The sequence below is a fragment of the Silene latifolia genome, chromosome 3, assembly GCF_048544455.1.
Source record: "Silene latifolia isolate original U9 population chromosome 3, ASM4854445v1, whole genome shotgun sequence".
NCBI lineage: Eukaryota > Viridiplantae > Streptophyta > Magnoliopsida > Caryophyllales > Caryophyllaceae > Silene > Silene latifolia.
Window position 1 is genome coordinate 17,883,192 of NC_133528.1, and position 17,977 is coordinate 17,901,168.

The 17,977-nt window shown below is 39.3% G+C and overlaps 1 non-coding gene across 1 annotated transcript; it reads left to right on the forward strand.

The window, feature by feature from the left end:
- Positions 1-9,050: 9,050 nt before the first annotated feature.
- On the forward strand, positions 9,051-9,157 carry LOC141650173 (small nucleolar RNA R71). The gene has a single exon (XR_012546223.1). It is a non-coding gene; the product is annotated as a small nucleolar RNA R71 (small nucleolar RNA).
- The last annotated feature ends 8,820 nt before the right edge of the window (positions 9,158-17,977 follow it).

The window sequence follows — 17,977 nt, forward strand, 5'->3', positions numbered from 1 at the left end:
AATACATAAACAAAATAAAGGATTCAGAAATAACCTTCGGTCCTAGCAAATATGGCCTAAGAACAATATCAAAGTAGATATTCGCCTATCAGTTGCACCCAAGACGATATGAGATATGCCCTTTGATAATGCTAGAATCGATCCAAATTTTCTGTAAAAATTTAGGTTTTTGTGTTTTTCTGATGAGAGAGGAGGCTAGGGTAGAATTAGGTTAAAAAGGAAGAAGAAAAAATGAACTCCTTACTCCCTCATATAACCGAATGGAGGAGTATGTTTAGGAAGATATTTTTTTCTTTCTTTTCCTCTAATTCGGCCCATTTACCGAAAATAAAGAGATAATTTCTCTTATTTTCGGTTAACACAAAAAAATGTATAAAATGTGTAAATTGTCATCTAGTGAGGATCGAACCCATGACCTCTTGGTTTGTGTACCCTCACTATTACCACTATGACACATTCATCTTATTGATATTAAATATAACTGATTATATTTAATTACGAATTAACAGATTAATTCGTCCAAGCTAACATTACATACATTTAATTAAATATAACTTATTATATTCAATTTACGAATTGACAGTTAATTCGTCTCAACTAATATTATTTAATCTTCATTAAATAATGGTCTCATCAACACATTGACTAACTATTTAGTCATATTAGGCATCAATGTGATCATATTTCTATAATCACATCTCTCAAACACATCCTATAGGTGTGACCTTTAGGGACCAGTTGATCACCGCCATCTGTATGATAATAACGTCAAACATTCTAGCAAGCCAACCGTTATTAGGTAAACGTTAATCAACTGATTAAATATACGAAGTATACCCTTGTGAACCTGTAAGAGATTTAAAAATGTTATCACACTAATTTGTGGAGGACACAAGCTCCAACAAACTCCCACTTGTCCTCACAAGTGTATGTGCGATAACCGATTCTAATATCCTAAAATTTCTCCCACTCAATGTAAAACAATTTGCAAATCCGTATTCACAAAGGTCGTATTTTACAAGCGATCATCATCAAGAGTGGTTTCCCCGACTAGAGAGTAACTTAAGCGATAAACGAATCAACATTCGGCAGCATGGCCATGCATTTCGATTTACAACTCCTCGAGTGGCCCCGAGAAATAACTATACCGATAAGGGTTGGATATTTTCCTCAACTCGAATCCTGCAGATGTAAGCACGGTATGAAATGACCCAGAAAAAATCTACTTAGCCTCCGATTCGGCAGACATCGTGAGAAAGAAACCAAAGTCACCCAAAAGCGCCTTAATCTCAAGAGAGACGATCGATAGTCAAAAGAATCGACTCTAGGAACACAATGGATGTCCTATCCACGACCTGGCACCGAATGTTTTTAAACATTTAGGACTCCATTACGTTGTCACAAAAAGTTGTCGTACGAGGTATCGTTATAATCTCGCATCTGTGATCGATCAGTCAACCGTTTGACTTATGGCTCGTTGAACCCACCATCAATCGACTGCACAATATAATAGCCGGAGTTATCAGCTCACATTGGAGATTACGGACCAAAACAAATATAATGTAATTCAATTCACTTTGTGGCGTTCAATGTTGTCAGTACAATCCACATGAAAAATAAAATATTATAAATAGAACGATGAAGTTATAAATAGTATATGAAAAAGATAATATATCAAATCCATAATCAAGTACTACAACTCAGGAAGGCGTTTAATTCCCATGGAATTAACGTGCCCTACATGCTTATCATAATTCAACGGTTTAGTGAGAGGATCCGCGATGTTATCATCCGTTGCAATCTTGTCTATCACTATCTCCTCTTGCTCCACATAATCACGGATCAGGTGAGCTTTCCGATGTACATGTCTAGAGTTGTTGCTAGACTTTGACTCCTTAGCCTGGAATATGGCACCTCTATTGTCACAATAGATGGTGATCGGGTCATTCGAACTAGGAACTACTGTAAGTCCTTGTAAGAATTGATGCATCCATATCGCTTCCTTTGCTGCCTCCGAAGCGGCATAGTACTCGGATTCAGTAGTAGAATCTGCTACAACACTCTGTTTGGAACTCTTCCAGCTGACCGCAGCACCATTAAGAGTTAAGACGAACCCGGAATGAGATTTTGAGTCATCTCGATCCGTTTGGAAGCTAGCATCTGCGTAACCGATTGCGCATAGCTTAGTATCGCCTCCATAAGTCAATACCCAATCCTTAGTCCTCCGTAGGTACTTGAGGATGTTTTTAACAGCTATCCAGTGTGTTTCACCTGGAGTCTTTTGGTACCGACTCGTCATACTCAATGCATATGCCACGTCTGGACGTGTGCATATCATGGCATACATGATCGATCCTATTGCAGATCCATAAGGAACACGACTCATGCGCTCAATCCCTTCCGTCGTCGGGTGATCGAGACTTGCTCAACCGCATCCCGATCGTCATTGGAAGGTTCCCCTTCTTGGAGTTGGTCATGCTGAACTTCTCAAGAATCTTATCCAAATAAGACTCGTGACTAAGTGATAACGTCCGTCGTGATCTATCTCGGTAGATACGGATTCCCAAAATGCGCTGTGCCTCACCCAGATCTTTTATCTGGAAATGGTTCTTCAACCATTCTTTAACCGAAGATAGGAGAGGAATGTCATTCCCAATCAGGAGTATGTTATCGACATACAATATCAAGAATACAATCTTGCTCCCACTCGACTTGATATATAAGCATGGTTCTTCGACCGATCGAGTGAAACCATACTCTTTTATCACCTGGTCGAAACGATGATTCCAACTCTGAGAAGCTTGCTTAAGTCCATAAATGGAACGCTTAAGCTTGCATACTTTCTTAGGATGCTCAGGATCTATGAAACCTTCGGGTTGCACCATGTACAACTCTTCCTCCAAATAACCGTTTAAGAAGGCGGTTTGATACCCGTCGTTGTGAGTACAAAAAATAAAATTTATAATTCCTATTAAAACTAACCTAGGCTAGTGGTAACAGGGTCGAACCACAAGGAGGCGAATGTAATTAAAAGTTGTCTAAATTTAGTCTAAGGTAACAGGTGTGGGGGTTGATTTGATTTGGTCTATAGCTAATAACAATAAAGATAATAAACTAAAGAAATATATTAAATCAAATATAAAGAAGGGTACTAGGATGGTCGGTTCACTATAGTTTTAGGGCGATAAACTAAGTCGGTCTAAACCAAACACATGAGGCGGGAAAACAAGAGGTCCTCTCGGTCCACTCTTTACAGATAGCATCTTTCGATCTCGCTATAAATCCCTAATATCACTAATACTGACTCTCGTCCTGAAAAGTGACTAATAATCTAAACTTTACCTATCTTTCGATCTCAGCATAGTTTAGTCATTTTAATTGGTGATCTAACAACTTTCCCTATCTTTCGATCTAATGGGTCAGTCATATATTAAGCATTCAACTAGTCGCATGCATTCGATTCGTCAAATACAACATTTAAATAAATTAAAACGAAGGTAAACCTCACGTGGTCAGTCGATCGACCGGGTATGGTGGTCGATCGACCAACACGCGATTAGGGCTCCCTAATTCTAGTGCCGCCTACACTATAATTCTCCTACATCCTAGCACAACTAATTTAGCTACTCATGATACTGAATAAAACAACAATAATCATAACGAAATAAACTATCGAATTCATACTTGAAATAATCAAATAACAAATAGGGATAAACGATAATTGGCTTTGGATACTAACTAGCAATTCTATATCTATGAATAATAAAAGGCAATGGAACTGAAATAAGAACAAAGGAAATACCGAAATTGCAGAGAAAAGGATCCAAAAAACGATTGCAAAAGAGTAACTTTATTGACGGAAAATAATCTAACTAATGAATTGTGTTAAGAACTGTATGCTAAAAACTTGATGCCAAAACTGAATAACCTAGCTTACGTTATATAGAATACAACGTAGTTCTTTTTCTCAAACCTAATGTACTATGGGCTTGCTATTTCTCGATCTTTTAATTCTCGTCTGAAGCAGCGGCTTGGTCGATCGACTAAGGTGACCGGTCGATCGACTGCTCTGAGCTGAACAGTAGCTTCTGGATCCCGTGGGTTGGTCGATCGACCGAAGGCAGTGGTCGATCGACTACTTTAACTGATACTTGACTTCTATAATCTCGTGGATTTGTCTTTTGAGCCTTGAAATGCGCACCAAGCTCGTTCCTTAAGTGAATTCTTCACGTCAAATACAATGCAGGATACTCGGGGACGGATTTAGCTCAATTTCCGTTGAATTCTTCACATTTCTGCAATAATGTACAAAAACACGAAAGTAGACGGAAATAGGGGAAATGGCAGCTTAAACTACACAAATGAGCTCTGAAATGCGTGTAAAATGAGGTGTAAAATATCATATAAATGACACGCATCAAACTTCCCCAAACCAAACCCTTGCTTGTCCCCAAGCAAGAACTAAACTCGATCTAATGACCTAATGGAACGAGTTCAATCTCAGAGCGAATTACAACATGTAAAGCCTAAACCATTTTAATGCAATAACCAACAATCAATTAGCAATTATGAATCATGCAACCGAGTTATGAAGTCGTTAAGAAATCTGAACCGTCAACTACAGAGACTTATCAAATCGGACTCTCACGGGTCGCTCGAATCACTCATAAGCACAGGTGAAAATATAGGAGGATAGAAAGAATTCATTTTGTAGAGACTCTCACCTAACTACGACCTATAAGAACATGCCTGCAATATAATATGAAAGTAATCTCTATGACCGTACATATGCATTCCAACCAACAAAAGATCATGACACATGCAGAGGTATATATGGGATATGTGAGGTATGGGTAAGAAGAGGCAAAACAATTATGGAAAAGTGGAGGTACAGGTGATCAAGCTAGTACCAAAACGGGACCATATGGCAACATCCAACTTCTTGCTCAAACTCAATCAAAGCGGTGCTAAAGCAAGCACAAAACTCACAATCTCCGATATAACAATAATCAACCAACTCCCCATAAGATACTAATACAACATGGGAGCAAAAATCGCCATAAAATAAAGACTCTGAATATGCGAATTGATTCCTTTCTTCTTTTTCTCGGATCCCAGTCGATCGACCAGGTTGGTCAGTCGATCGACCGTTTTGAACAGTACAGAACTCTTTTTTTTTTTTTCTTTCTCGAATCGTTTTTTTTTCATTTCTTTTCTATTTCTTTCTTTACTTCTTTTCATTTTCCCAACAACATCTCAATCGAGCAAATACCACCAAAAACGAAGTAACAATCCCAACAACATAGACTACTAGCTTGACAAAGGACAGGCTAAATGTAGGATGTAGTAATGGGACAAAAAGGCTGTTTTTGGCAGTGTGGAGCTTATGGGCAAAATGAAGAAAGGGGAAACCTCTACCACATGTGTCAACAAACCACAAACCGAATGCATACAGGCATTAAGTAGATCAAGTTCATATTTATGCACATTTATGTAACATGTCTCATAAGGAGTACTACTCACATCCTAGATAAACTGGTCATAGATGTCACCAGTTATAAGCTCTAAATCTCAGAAACATGATGTAGTTTGCCAAAAATCTAAGTCAAGTCTCAAGTTCAGCAAATAATTAACGAAAACTCGTGGATATGCACTTATACGATTCTACTAATAACATGTCAATTAGCACGGCTTAGGCATAAACAGCTGCAAATGCAATGTCATCATGGAAATACTACCGTTCCGACTCAACCTATATGCTAAAATAAACGTGCATTTTTGTTTGAATTTTTGAAATTTTTTTCAATTTTTTTTGGATTTTTGTATATACGGATGAAATGAAATAACAATGCATTAAACAATGCAAAAACAAAACTGTAAACGTGAATGCAAGCAAATGATATGCGACGCAAAACCCTTCCCCAAAGCAAATCGCACAATGTCCCCATTGTGCAAAATCATGTAATGAAAGAAAAGGAAAAACGGGAATTTGCGAGAAAATGGATAAGTATGACAAGAAGTATAACTTGGGAACTCACAAGACTTTAAGCGCAGCAAAAGAAACCTCCCCAAACCAGCGTGAGTTAGGAGGTTTCAGTAGCCAGCAGTGCTACCAATAAGTACCTAAAAAGACAAAAGAACCACGCATAAAACCGAGAAAGCAATAAAGAAGTGATAATTATGTGCATAATTGAGAAAATAGAAGAAATAAATAAAATGACGGAAGATAAAGTGGAGTAGAAAACTCCCCAATTCCGCAAATCGACCAAACACAACAAGGGAAAGGTCGTGAACATGTACAGCAGTCCAGGCCGGTCGATCGACCATAGCAGGAAGTCGATCGACCAGAGTGAACAGGAACAGAAGCTCCTGGAACTGTGCAGCCAGTCGATCGACCATACAGGTCAGTCGACCGACCGAAAATACTGCTGTAACTTCTGATTTCTTCGTATTTGCTCAATAACTTGAGCTAATGAAGTCTAAAAACCTGCAAGTGCACAATAATACGCGCCCAAAATTTGCGCAAAACCCAAAGCAAAGTCTAAAGTACCTATAAATCCTAAACAAAATAATTAAATGCGAAGTCTCGCGCACACAAAAGCAATAAAAAGAAAGGTTCAAAGAAAGCAAATAAAATGTAAATGTTTTAAAGAAGTCTCAATCAACTAATAGTTGATCAAGAACGGCCATGGAATGGCCCACTTGACTGGCTTCTGGCTACAAGAAGTAGCCTCAATAGTGCTCATCTTCTCAGCTGCACTCTCACTTCCATCGTCTGCAAGACTCAACGGGTCAACATGTCGGACATCATCCCAAGCAATCACCTCTTCGGACTCGTCGGAATCCAGATCAGACTCCGTTGCCTTGACCGGCTCATCTTCAACCTCCTCATCAGTTCCATAGCTAAGGCAACCAAGACCGCCTCGTGAAATGATCGGCTCCTTCACAGCTGGAGCAACATACGGCTCTTCCTTCCCCAAACCAACTCCTGCAATATCAGAAATAGACAAATCTTCCTCCAATTTGCTCCCAATCTGGGGCGGAGGGGTTACGACAGGAATAGGAATAGAGACAGGCATATCAGGAAGCACAAAGTAGGATTTCTTTTCATAAACCGTATTGCAAGTCACAGGCCACATGGGGTCTTTCTTCTTAGCAGGTTGGGCAAAAACAATGGAATGCTTCCCTACCTTAAAGGTCAAAGTACCCGAACCAACATCAATAACTGCACCAGCAGTGTGCAGAAATGGTCTACCTAGTATGATAGGAATATGGGCATCCTCAGGCATATCAAGTACAACGAAGTCTACAGGGAAGAAGAACTTTCCTATTTGCACGGGAATGTCTTCTAAGACTCCTATAATTTGGACCGCAGATCGGTCGGCCATCTCAGATCTTGTCATGTCGGTCACTGCGAACCTAGTTAATTTGAGCTTTCTAGCAAGACTCAAGGGCATTACGCTTATACTGGCTCCTAAGTCACATAATGCCTTCTCAAACGAAAAGGTACCAATGCTACAAGGAACGGAGAAGCTACCTGGGTCTTCTAGTTTGTGGGGTGCAGTGTGGGTTAGATAAGAACACGACTCTTTAGTAAGTGCGACAGTATGCACAGTTTCAAGTGACCGCTTTTTAGATAAAAGTTGTTTCATGAATTTAGTATAAGCGGGTACTTGGTTTACTAATTCGAGAAAAGAACTTGTACATTCAACTACGAATAACTTTTTCAAATTTATTGAAAGATACATGTTCCTTCGTTGGCACTAGTCGCTCTGGATATGGGGCTGTAAGAAGTAACTTAGCCCTCTCCTCTAAATCTCGCATGCCGGCAACCGTGGACTTAGGCTGGAAGTCCACCACCTTCTCCTTGTTGAAGCTTGACCCCTCTTCAGACCGTCTCAAATATGAACCATTGATCGACATTGGGTCGTACTTTGGAACCGGAACAGACCCATCAGCAGTCGGGTCTGGCCTCAATATTTTCGGGGCAGTCGTACCCCGAAACAAATGATCCCTCAAGTTATCGGGCATTGGAGGACGAAATTGTTCACCATCAGCAGCGGTTCCAGTCGATCGACCAGGTTGGTCAGTCGATCGACTGGCTTCAACAGTACCAGAAGCTACTGTTTGTTGCACCTCAGTCGATCGACCGGGTATGTCAGTCGATCGACTGACATACCTGGCAGACGCCTTTTTCTTTCCTTTGTTCGTTCCAGCTTTGTTTTGACTCGGTTCCGGCTTATCTTTTTCAGGGGCATCCTCAATCATAGTAGGCCCTTCCAAGGTGGACCCGCTCCTCAAAGTGATGGCATTAAGGGTCTCTTTTTGGTCCGTCTGAGTTGGTAAGTGCCTCGAAGCTCGAGTGGTATTCTTGTTAGCCAATTGAGCAATTTGGCTCTCTAGCAGTTTCATTCCGGCCTCTCTAGCTTTGGACTCATTTTGCAGCATATTCTTCAACTCAGCAAACTCAGAATTTTGGGATTGTTGTTGCTGCGGCACATAGGGAGATTTTTGAAACTGTTGTTGCTTATGAGGAGGCACATAAGTCTGCTGCTTTCGCTCTTCTTTGTGGAGGTTGAGTCGGATTCAGGACATTCTGGTTACTCCACCTCAAGTTGGGATGGACATTCGGCTCATAGTACGTGTTTGTCTGCCTGTAATGTTGAAAGGCAGCACAAGACTCAAAGGGACTAGGACAATTTTCTGAGACATGTCCCTCAGCTCCACATCTTCTACAGACGAAAGGACCATCTGAAATAGCATTCACATGATACATCCCTCCTTTTGAAGCTCCTCCCAACTCGTATTTGTCAAACCTCGCCGTGAGAGCCTCTAATGCAGCTACAGAAGGGGATTCAGCACTCCTCCTCTGATTGCCTCTCGAATTCCCATATTCAGCTTTATGGGTGGCTAAGTCATCAATGATCTTCCACCCCTTAGTCTCTCCCATATTCTCGGCAAATCGGCCATTGGTCATGCAGCATCCAAGATAGCCCTCTCGATCATCATACGACCCGTTATAGAACTGATTGCAAAGACTCCATTTTTCGAACCCATGGTGCGGAATGGTTCGCACTAGCTTCTTGAAACGGACCCATGCTTCATGAAAGTTCTCATCAGGTCCCTGTTTAAAGCTCGTGATCTGAGCTCTAATGGCATTCGTCTTCGAGGCAGAGAAGTATTTCTTGTAGAATGCCAAGGCCAAAGAATTCCAGTCGGTGATCCCATGAGCGGCTCGATCCGGATCTCTCGTACCACTCCCTTGCAAAGCATCACGGAGTGAGAATATAAACATAGTCTCCTTTATCCAGTCCTGGGTCACACTGGTCGGCGGGGTATAAAAAGCAATAATCGATAAATATCTCCATATGCTTGGTCGCATCTTCATTTGCAGCTCCCCCGAACTGGTTCCTCTCAACTAAATTGATATAGGAAGGCTTCGGTTCGAATTTCCTATCAGCTCCAGGTAATTCGAACCCCTTGTAAAGATTTTCAGCTGTCGGCTCAGAGTGACTTGCTATAGTTGCTTCTTCAGCCATGACTGGAATTTCCGGAGATGTGACTGTCTCAGCTGAAGAAGTAGAAGCAGGAGATGTAGGTGGGTCTTCTTCGAACAGTTCGTTCTCGTAGTAACTAGACAGAGTACTCAGCTCTTCCTCTGTCGGCAATACTCTAGATGATCGTCTCAACTCGCGCAAGGTCTTCTCAATCTCAGGATTGAAAGGTACTAATTCACCACCCTGTGACATGCGCATAAGAAGAAACTACAAAAAGAATATAAGAAAAGTTTAAGGAACGGATGTCCCTTAAACTAAGAAAGACTAAATAAAACAACTAAAAATTAGAGCAATTGCCTCCCCGGCAACGGCGCCAAAATTTGATACCCGTCGTTGTGAGTACCAAAAATAAAATTTATAATTCCTATTAAAACTAACCTAGGCTAGTGGTAACAGGGTCGAACCACAAGGAGGCGAATGTAATTAAAAGTTGTCTAAATTTAGTCTAAGGTAACAGGTGTGGGGGTTGATTTGATTTGGTCTATAGCTAATAACAATAAAGATAATAAACTAAATAAATATATTAAATCAAATATAAAGAAGGGTACTAGGATGGTCGGTTCACTATAGTTTCGGCGGCAGCAAACTAAGTCGGTCTAAACCAAACACATGAGGCGGGAAAACAAGAGGTCCTCTCGGTCCACTCTTTACAGATAGCATCTTTCGATCTCGCTATAAATCCCTAATATCACTAATACTGACTCTCGTCCTGAAAAGTGACTAATAATCTAAACTTTACCTATCTTTCGATCTCAGCATAGTTTAGTCATTTTAATTGGTGATCTAACAACTTTCCCTATCTTTCGATCTAATGGGCCAGTCATATATTAAGCATTCAACTAGTCACATGCATTCGATTCGTCAAATACAACATTTAAATCAATTAAAACGAAGGTAAACCTCACGTGGTCAGTCGATCGACCGGGTATGGTGGTCGATCGACCAACACGCGATTAGGGCTCCCTAATTCTAGTGCCGCCTACACTATAATTCCCCTACATCCTAGCACAACTAATTTAGCTACTCATGATACTGAATAAAACAACAATAATCACTACGAAATAAACTATCGAATTCATACTTGAAATAATCAAATAACAAATAGCGATAAACGATAATTGACTTTGGATACTAACTAGCAATTCTATATCTATGAATAATAAAAGGCAATGGAACTGAAATAAGAACAGAGGAAATACCGAAATTGCAGAGAAAAGGATCCATAAAACGATTGCAAAAGAGTAACTTTATTGACGGAAAATAATCTAACTAATGAATTGTGTTAAGAACTGCATGCTAAAAACTTGATGCCAAAACTGAATAACCTAGCTTACGTTATATAGAATACAACGTAGTTTTTTTTTCTCAAACCTAATGTACTATGGGCTTGCTATTTCTCGATCTTTTAATTCTCGTCTGAAGCAGCGGCTTGGTCGATCGACTAAGGTGACCGGTCGATCGACTGCTCTGAGCTGAACAGTAGCTTCTGGATCCCGTGGGTTGGTCGATCGACCGAAGGCAGTGGTCGATCGACTACTTTAACTGATACTTGACTTCTATAATCTCGTGGATTTGTCTTTTGGGCCTTGAAATGCGCACCAAGCTCGTTCCTTAAGTGAATTCTTCATGTCAAATACAATGCAGGATACTCGGGGACGGATTTAGCTCAATTTCCGTTGAATTCTTCACATTTCTACCTTAATGTACAAAAACACGAAAGTAGACCAAAATAGGGGAAATGGTAGCTTAAACTACACAAATGAGCTCTGAAATGCGTGTAAAATGAGGTGTAAAACATCATATAAATGACACGCATCAGCGGTTTTCACATCAATTTGCCAAATCTCATAATCATGAAATGCGGCAATCGCTAAGATTATCCGAATGGAACGTAGCATGACTACAGGTGCAAAAATCTCATCATAATGCAATCCGTGCACTTGAGTGAAACCTTTTGCCACAAGTCGTGCCTTATAGGTATCTGGTTGCGCGCTCTACTTTAACGCTTTATTTTGTAAAGCCATTTGATTTGTAGAGGTTTTACCTTATTAGGTAAATCAACTAGATCTCATACGTCATTCTCATACATGGAGTCCATCTCGGATTGCATGGCTTCGAGCCATAGCTTTGAGTCGGAACAGGTCATAGCACCTTTATAGGTAACGGGTTCATTACTCTCCAGGAGTAAAACGTCATTCTCCTCGACCATACCAATGTATCTGTCCGGAGGATGAGAGACTCTACCCGACCTCCTAGGTTCCTCTGGAATATTAACCGTATCATCAGTTGGAGGAACAACTTCCTCCATCCGTTCCTCGGTTGTTGGTTGGAATCTCCGACACTCGAAGGTTCTATTACTCGTCTTGTTCTCGAGAAATTCTTTCTCTAAGAACGTCGCACTAGCCGCAACAAAAACTCGATGTTCGGTAGGCGAATAGAAGTAATGACCAAATGTTCCTTTTGGATAACCTATAAAGTATGTCTTGACCGATCGCGAGCCGAGCTTATCCTCGTGTCTCCACTTGACATAAGCCTCGCAGCTCCAAACCCGAATAAAGGACAAGTTAGGTACCGTTCCCTTCCACATTTCATATGGAGTCTTGTCGACAACTTTAGACAGACTTCGGTTAAGTATAAGAGCAGCTGACAAAAGAGCAAAACCCCATAATGAATCAGGCACTACGGTGTGACTCATCATGGATCGAACCATATCAAGTAAGGTTCGATTTCTCCGTTCGGACACACCATTCAATTGAGGTGTTCCAGGTGGAGTTAACTGCAAAACGATTCCACAGTCTTTCAGGTGTTGATCAAACTCATTTGAAAGATATTCGCCACCCCGATCTGAACGGAGTGCTTTAACCTTCTACCCAGTTGGTTCTGTACCCTGTTCTGGTATTTCTTGAATTTCTCAAAGGACTCACTTTTATGCTTCATTAAGTAGACATATCCGTATCTACTCAAATCGTCCATGAAAGTGATAAAATATCTATAGCCATCTCTAGCGGTAATTGACATAGGTCCACAAACATCAGTATGTATGAGTCCTAATAGGTCACTAGCGTGCATTCCAACACCTTTCAAGGAAATTCGAGTCATCTTGCCAATAAGACATGATTCACACGTGCCATATGTAGAAAAATCGAATGCGGGAATAGTCCCATTATCGACGAGTTTCTTCACGCGTTTCTCATTTATGTGTCCCATTCGGCAATGCCATAGATAGGTTTGATCTTTGTCACCAACCTTTAATTTCTTATTATTCATGTGTAATATTTCCGTGGTTTGATCTAAGATGTAAATTTCATTCATGGAAACTGCTTTGCCATAAATCATTTCATTAAAAGAGAAAATACAGCTATTATCCTTTATTGAAAATGCAAAACCGTCTTTAGCAAGTACGGAAACAGAAATAATGTTCTTAGACAAACTGGGTACATAGTAACAGTTATTTAAAAATAACTCAAAACCACTGGGGAGTTGGATTACATATGTTCCCTTCGAGACAGCAGCAACTCGTGTTCCATTCCCGACTCGCAGGTCCACATCACCTTTTTCGAGAGGTATGATGTTCTTTAGGCCCTGCAAATGATTACACAGATGAGAACCACAACCAGTATCAAGTACCCAAGTTCCGAAACTTGCATGGTTAATCTCAATCATATGAATATAAGATGACATACCAACAGGAACGACGCGGCCTGCTTTGATGTCCTCACGGTAGACGGGACAGTTCCTCCTCCAATGTCCAATCTTGTGACAATGGTGGCACTCTATGTCACCGCCCTTACTCTTTGCCTTGCCCTGTGAGCCACTAGTCTCACCAGGCGCACTCTTACCGTTTCCTGGCTTCTTAAACTTTGGCTTACCTACAGCTAGGTCGCCATGAGCCTTGCCCTTACCTTTACCCTTGTTGGAAATCGTGAGAACATCCTGCTTCATGCTCCCACTCAATTTCATATCCTTCTCGGTCTGTATGAGAAGGGAGTGTAGCTCATGAGGACTCTTTTTCAAGTCATTCATGTAATAGTTCGCCCTGAAAAAGGAAAAACCATCGTGAAGAGAATGAAGCATTCGGTCAATGACAATGCTCTCACTGATTTTACAATTCAGTGCCTCCAGCTTCTCGACATTCTCAATCATGTGAAGAATGTGTGGGCTAACCGGTTGGCCCTTCTGGAGTTTCGCATCAAAGAAGCGACAGGTATGCTCATATGTAACGATTCTCGGTGCTTTTGAGAACTCGTTAGTGAGCGTAGTGAAAATCTTGTTTGCACTTTGGGCAATGAAGCGTCTCTGCAAATTGGTTTCCATTGCAAAGATGAGTACGTTCTTTATCGCACCCGCTTCCATAACGAAATCACTATAAGCGAGTGACTCGTTGACTCCTGCATTGGGGCCTGGGTTGACCGGTATTGGCTCAGTTAAGTACTTGAGCTTACCGTCAGCAATGGCAGCATTCCGTAGTGCCGCCTCCCAATCCGCAAAGTTGGACCCGTCATTTTTCAGACGTGTGAACTGATTCATCTGGTCCATGAATATTTTCAGCCAGGACGCGCGATCAAGTGTGGCACTAGGCATTGGGATTGCGTTATTTCCAGCCATTTCGTTGTAACAGTATTATGAAAATAAACGTGTTCTACACTGCGAGAAGAAGAATAAAAATAATAAGCATGTGCATCGTTTATATTTTTAAGTCTAATGAACTACTGTCATAACGCGAAGACTCAAAACATTTATACAATTGACCTCCCTCAAGAATTATATAAATGATTCCAAGACTCAATTCTCTGTAAATTGATAAGCTAACCTTTTAGCTAATTCTACCGTTAGAATTCTTGGTCGATAAATTTCTGTAAATTCTATCTTTAGTCCATCATAATCACGAGAAACTCTTCGGACTATGATGTTGAGGTAAACTAAGTCAACACAACTACTTACCTAACGTAGAAGGGGTCATATTATGCCTACCGACGAAGAAGGGATTCATAGTTGTTTGCCCTTATAAAGACTAATCTCAATTTTCATTTTAGAGGAAGATCCCATCAACTTTATTTTAATTCATTTTAAGTGAACTAATATCTAGCATGCGAGAATGAATAAACTAAGGTGATGGCTTAAAGACTGTGACATCTGCATGTCTATGAAAACTAACATACAACCTATATGAGTCAATTTTCATGCATTTTATTAGTAGGTGGTTTGGTTTTAGGCGGAATATGATGCATAAACTAACATGTGAATGAAAAGCAATAAGAATGAAAACGTAAAAGCAGTAAAAGTCCTAGTGTGGCCTATCCTATCAAAATGAACAATAAATACAAGTTTGGAATCCTCCTTGGACCCGAGAAGCTTGTGTTGATGTTCCATCTTGATCCATGTAGCGGGAGTGAGCTCCAATCTCCATCTTTAGTCTTCTTTGAAATGACAATAATTAAAATTACATAATAAACCTATTTATTACAATCTAATTTCAAACCCAAAACTAAAAATAAAGGAGATTTGAGATCTCATAATTACATAAAAAATCATGTTTCCTTCATTACGAAAACATAATTTAACTAAGGCCACACTAAGTATTACAATTTACAACCGATTGCAAAAATAAATACGTAAATAAAATTCATTCATTCGATTCATTCAACAAAATTAAAATGCATCAACTAAAAATAAATTAAACATACATGACACAATTCCTTAATTATGTTGATTAATTTATCCAAACCATCTATTTAAATCAAATTAAGTGACAATTCCTCAATTAATCACATTAATTTCAATCTTAATCCATATTAAACTTGTAATATGAATTCAATCCGTCAAAATTTTAAACTGCTTTAAAATAATATGATATCTTTAAATTGTGAACCGTTTCACAATATCTAATTGGCCAAAATAAAAAAAATCCCCTTTTTTTTTCTTGTTTGGTCTCAGCTGAACAAAAAAAAAACAATTTTTTTTTTAAATTCCCAGCTCACGGCTGGAATAATAAAAAAAAAAAAACAGCCCAAATTTTTTTATTCGGCATTTAAAAAAAAAACAACAAAAAAAAAAAACAGTTTTTTTTTTCTCACGGCAAACCCTAAAAAGGTTAAGCCGTTTTTTTTTTCTTTTGCGGCAAAAAGCCCTAAAACAAAAACGATGAAGAAAATGTTTACAGTTGCTATTTAGAACATGATTTAGCAAATGAATTAATGAACATGATTAATCTTATATGCTAAAACTATATAGCAAAAACAAGTTCTTGTATCATCGACATGATGATTATATTTGCATTTTAACTTAATCTGCATTAAATCAAAATCTACCAATTCTTCATATGATAATTTTAACTGATTAAAACAATGATATGAAAAACGAAATTGGAAATAAATCATCAAACAAGAAAAAAACAACAAAAACAGGCCGAAAAAAAAAATTCTCTCGGCACAAAAAAATTTCAGCCGAAAACCCTAATTTTTTTTTTCGAAATTCCCCATTGTTTACATACAATTTTATGATAATCATCAAAATTAAAATTCGTGGCCTATGCTCTGATACCACTTGTGGGAAATAATTTGTATACTTCCCTTAAAATTGAAGGATTATAACGAATTTAATTAAGACGATCACTAGTCATAAATAAAATACATAAACAAAATAAAGGATTCAGAAATAACCTTCGGTCCTAGCAAATATGGCCTAAGAACAATATCAAAGTAGATATTCGCCTATCAGTTGTACCCAAGACGATATGAGATATGTCCTTTGATAATGCTAGAATCGATCCAAATTTTCTGTAAAAATTTAGGTTTTTGTGTTTTTCTGATGAGAGAGGAGACTAGGGTAGAATTAGGTTAAAAAGGAAGAAGAAAAAATAAACTCCTTACTCCCTCATATAACCGAATGGAGGAGTATGTTTAGGAAGATATTTTTTTCTTTCTTTTCCTCTAATTCGGCCCATTTAACCCATGACCTCTTGATTTGTGTACCCTCACTATTACCACTATGACACATTCATCTTGTTGATATTAAATATAACTGATTATATTTAATTACGAATTAACAGATTAATTCGTCCAAGTTAACATTACATACATTTAATTAAATATAACTTATTATATTCAATTTACGAATTGACAGTTAATTCGTCTCAACTAATATTATTTAATCTTCATTAAATAATTATCTCATCAACACATTGACTAACTATTTAGTCATATTAGGCATCAATGTGATCATATTTCTATAATCACATCTCTCAAACACATCCTATAGGTGTGACCTTTAGGGACCAGTTGATCACAGACATCTGTATGATAATAACGTCAAACTTTCTAGCAAGCCAACCGTTATTAGGTAAACTTTAATCAACTGATTAAATATACGAAGTATACCCTTGTGAACCTGTAAGAGATTTACAAATGTTATCACACTAATTTGTGGAGGACACAAGCTCCAACATCCTTTGCACATCCCTCAGCTTGGTGGCCCATTTTCCCGCACTTAAAGCATATCATTTTCAGACCTTCGTACTGGATGCAGTAGACTTTACCATACAAGCGGAACTTAGATAAAAGTGGCTTTGAGATATCGACTTTGACACTCAATCTCGTAAACTGACCTCGCTCTGCGGAGGCCGTATTCTTATCAATTCTGATGACTTTCCCTATTTTCGAACCTACTTTCTTTAGGAAATTCTCATTAAAGTACTCTACTGGCAAATTTGGAATTCTTACCCAAGCAGTCAGATATTTGATACTATCTTCAGAGGGTACGAAATTTGGTACCCATTTTCGAATGGTCAGATAGTGATCGTCTATCATCCAAGGTCCTTGGGTGATAACGAATTCGTAGTCCTGCTTAGACGAGAACCGTGCTACATAGTAGGAGCCTGAAAGATAAGTTAGGGTTAACTTGCCTTTAATCGACCATTTGGCCTGAAGCTTCCTCATCAGCGAAAGATACCCGATATTTTTATCGAACATCTTGATAATCAGAGAATGGCGCCAAGGCTTTCGAATGAGGGCTTTCTCTTGCTTCGTCAGGCATATTCTAGGGCATGTCTTATCTTCCTCTTCATCATTAAGATCGACATCGTCTTCAGAATCGTCATCGAAGTCTCCTAAGGAAGAATCGTCGAAGGAGTATGACTCCGAGTTAAACCCTTGCACCATATCCTTATACGACGAGTTCACAGCCGTTAAACGTTCTGGTTGGCGCTGAATGTGTCCAATAGATCTCTGATTCTCATCGAATACAGGTTGGGAGGTAGGTCCGGCGAGGAAATCACTCAGGTGCATTGTCTTTCGCTTTGCATTTTTTACTGTTTCTGGTAAGGGGCTTCCAAGGGAACTCTCATTGTTCACCTGAGAACCAGCGATGGGGATGGTCTCCGGAGGGAGGCCATTGTTAGGATCTAACATTTGAAAAAATGGAGG